This window comes from Eptesicus fuscus, chromosome 12 (assembly GCF_027574615.1).
Source record: "Eptesicus fuscus isolate TK198812 chromosome 12, DD_ASM_mEF_20220401, whole genome shotgun sequence".
Classification (NCBI taxonomy): domain Eukaryota; kingdom Metazoa; phylum Chordata; class Mammalia; order Chiroptera; family Vespertilionidae; genus Eptesicus; species Eptesicus fuscus.
The window spans coordinates 25,961,863-25,965,967 of record NC_072484.1 but is presented as its reverse complement, the minus strand read 5'-3'; the positions used below and the strand labels follow the sequence as shown (position 1 = coordinate 25,965,967).

Here is a 4,105-nt window from a genome sequence, read left to right as displayed (position 1 = left end):
TGTCTATGCAAATATGTCATGTCCTAATGGGTGAATCCTAAACCGAATGGGTGTCACATCTGGGCAACCTAACTCCCTTTAGAAAAAGGACCTGGGAGAAGGGATTTAGGAATCACGAAGCCATCGTGACCTGCTCGGTCTCCGGAACTGCTGTCAAACATAGGCAGTCTGAAACCCTCCCAAACACCACCTGAGCTAAACCTGAGAACCAAGATATTTTCAAGGCCCAAAGTTGATGGGGGTAAAGGGGCAGAGGAGCAAAACAAGCAGAACAGCCAACTCAACCAAAGATGCAGGAGCCTAAGATAAGGCAGAGAAATGTCCTGGCCACCTGGTGCCCACACCCAGCTGGGGGGAGGGGGTGTATACATGCGGCATTTAAGGGCACCGGCAGGAGGGAAAGTCGAAGCATGCCTAAGGATTTTTTGTACATGTCCCACAGTCGAGAAGCAGAGTCAGAATCAAGAAGCAAAGTCTTACCTCAGTGCTGGGGTGTTTAAAAGTATCTAAAAATAGCAGTTCCATCACCAAGTCCACTGCCATGTTTGCCGCGGACTGGAGTTATGCAGAGAACTTTCAGGGCAGCCCTATAACCTCCGGGGCACAGAGGCTTGGGAGAGGGAGTGACTGCAGCCCTTTCGGTGTCCAAAGAGCTAGTGCTGCAAACCTTGGCCTATCCCGAAGCTGGTGCAGACAGAAGCCTCTGGCCCACCTTGCCAGCGCCACGGAAAAAGGCTGAGAGAGGACAGGCGGATACAGTAGCTCCAGTGGTCCAAATCCTATCGTTGTCTCAGTTAACTAGCCTCTGCGCCCTCCAGGACAGCCTCAGTACCAGTGCAGAGGAGGCTTTGGAGAGGGTAGTGGTGAGGAGAATGCTTCTGACTCTGAATACCCAGTGAAACCGCTGTCAAGAGCCTTTCTAGGGCTCAGTCACTGCAGCTGCCAGCTCTCGCTCTCTGCGCCACGCCGCCCTCCCAGGTGGCCATGGAAGAACAGATCCCCGCACTGGTCATCGACAATGGCTCCTGCATGTGCAAGGCTGGCTTCGCTGGGGATGACGCCCCCCGGGCCATGTTCTTGTCCATTGTCGGGCGCCCCCGTCACCAGGGCATCATGGTGGGCATGGGGCAGAAGGACAGCTACGTGGGCGACAAGGCCCAGAGCAAGCGCGCCATCCTGACCCTCAAGTACCCCATCTAGCACGGCATCGTCACCAACTGGGACGACATGGAGATCTGGCATCACACTTTCTACAACGAGCTTGTGTGACCCCCGAGGAGCACCCGGTGCTGCTGACCGAGACCCCTCTGAACCTCAAGGCCAACCGTGAGAAGATGACCCAGATCATGCTCGAGACCTTCAACACTCCCGCCATGTACGTGGCCATCCAGGCCGTGCTGTCCCTGTAAGCCTCTGGCCGCACTGGACTCTGGGGATGGGGTCACGCACACGGTGCCCATCTACGAGGGCTACGCCCTCCCCCACGCCATCCTGCGTCTGGACCTGGCGGGCCGGGACCTGACCGACTACCTCATGAAGATCCTCACGGAGCGGGGCTACAGCTTCACCACCACGGCGGAGTGGGAGATCATGCGCGATATCAAGGAGAAGTTGTGCTATGTCACCCTGGACTTGGAGCAGGAGATGGCCACAGCTGCGTCCTCCTCCTCCCTGGAGAAGAGCTACGAGCTGCCTGACGGGTAGGTGATCACCATCGGCAATGAGCGGCTCCAGTGTCCAGAGGCGCTCTTCCAGACCTCTTTCCTGGGCATGGAGTCCTGCGGCATCCGTGAGACCACCGTCAACTCCATCATGAAGTGTGACGTGGACATCCGGAAGGACCTCTACGCCAACACGGTGCTGTCTGGCAGAACCACCGTGTACCCGGGCACCGCGGACAGGATGCAGAAGGAGATCATGGCCCTGGCCCCAAGCACAATGAAGATCAAGATCATCGCCCCGCCAGAGCGCAAGTACTCAGTGTGGATCGGCGGCTCCATCCTGGCCTCGCTGTCACCTTCCAGCAGATGTGGATCAGCAAACAGGAGTACGACGAGTTGGGCCCCTCCATCATCCACCACAAATGCTTCTAAATGGACTGCGGGCAGGTGAGTAGCATTTGCTGCATGAGTGGATGAGTCTCCATTTACCCTGGCAAAGGCACACCTCATGCCGGCCCGAAACTGGAACGCGCCTTCAAAAAGAAATTGTCCTTGAAGCCTGTATCTGAGCTCAGCACTGGATTGTAGACCTGGTTGCTGATGTTGACCTGTATTCAAGTTACCTGTTCCCTTGGTACATGTTTAATGCCCTGTACATACCTTTCATTTAAACCCCTGTATACAGCAATGGTAAGATATGTACACATATAATACCTTAATAAAAAAATTGAAAAAAAAAATAAATAAAATAAAATAAAATAAACCCCTGTATACGCGTCGGTCACTTGGTGGCCGAGACGAGAACATGTTTCTGCAGGAGAAACCCAGTGGCCCCAGGAGCCCGCAGGGCCTCATGTGTGCAGGGCACTGGCCTCTGGGAGCTGCCCTTTCCAGGCGCTCTTGAGTTTGGCACAGCCCTGCCCCCTGTCCCCTGCCCCCTGCACCGTTACCATTCTGCCCTGCCATCCAACGGGGTGGGGTTGGGAGGGTCCGAGCGTTGGGGCCCACTTTCCTTTCTTAGTTGATGTTCCTGCCAGAACACCTGGGCTGTTACTTGCCTTGAGTTGGAAAACAGTTTGCATTTCCACCTGTAAATCTTCATCCTTTTAATTTATGTAAGGTTTTTGTACACAATTCTTGAAGAAATGACAAATTTTCTACTGTCACGTGAGAACATTAGGCCCCAGCAACACGTTATGGTGAGGAAAATAAGTGCTGCAGTAAAAAAAAAAAAAGAGAGAGAGAGAGAGAGCGCCTTTCTAGGGCTGGCAGGAAAACACAGCAATGAGGGAAGAATAATGTCTTAAAATGAAGAGCTTGGTTGTTTTTTTTCTCATCAGCAAAATGTGAATATTACCTAAACCACAGACTTTGCAAGAATTAATTGAAATAAAATTCCAGAAATTGTATAACAGCCAGGCTGAAGTTGATAGGTTGGTTGAGTGTGAGCGTGGTCCTGAGCATGGAAATGTTGCAGGTTCGATTCCAGGTCAGGGAACATACCTGGCACATACCTGGGTTTCAAGTTGGATCCCTGGTCAGGGCTCCTAAGGAAGGCAATTGAAGGGATGTTTCTTACATTGATGTTTCTCTCTCTCTATCGCTCTCCCTTCCACTCTCTCTAAAAATCAATGGAAAAATGAATTAATGCCATATCTACAAATGTGGATAATCAAAAAAAAAAAAAAAGAAGTGGGGGGCCCTAACCAGTTTGGCTTAGTGAATAGAGCATTGGCCTGCGGACTGAAGGGTCCTAGGTTCGATTCCGGTCAAGGGCATGTACCTTGCGGGCACATCCCCAGTGGGGATGTGCAGGAGGCAGCTGATTGATGTTTCTCTCTCATCGATGTTTCTAACTCTCTATTCCTCTCCCTTCTTCTCTGTGAAAAAAATCAATAAGATACATTTAGAAAAAAAAGAAAAACAGGATTGAATATGTACTGTATAATTTAAAGCGTGTAAAATAATACAACTTTTTAGGGGCATATATGTTATCTATACTAATAAAACACTAATAAAAGGGTAATATGCTAATTAGACCAGACATCTTTTGGACATCCATCCAGATGTCCTTCCGGACAAAGCCACGGTGGTGGGGGCCAAGGCAGAGGCCGTTATGGGCAATCAGACCAGCAGGGGAGGGCACTTAGGGGTGATAGGTCGGCAGGGGAGCAGTTAGGCGTCAATCAGGCTGCCAGGGGAGTGGTTAGGGGGTGATCAGGCTGGCAAGCAGGCAAGCGGTTGGGAGCCAGCAGTCCTCGATTGTGAGAGGCATGTCTGACTGCTGGTTTAGGCCCTGTGGGATTGGGCCTAAACCGGCAGTCGGACATCCCCCAAGGGGTCCCAGATTGGAGAGGGTTCAGGTTGGGCTGAGGGACACACACCCCCCATGCATGAATTTTGTGCACCGGGCCTCTAGTGTGTGTATACACACACACACACAC

The 4,105-nt window shown here is 51.9% G+C and overlaps 1 pseudogene; it reads left to right on the top strand.

Annotated features, from left to right (window-relative positions):
* Nucleotides 1–984: 984 nt before the first annotated feature.
* Nucleotides 985–2,093, top strand: LOC103285663 (actin, cytoplasmic 2-like; annotated as a pseudogene).
* Nucleotides 2,094–4,105: the final 2,012 nt, after the last annotated feature.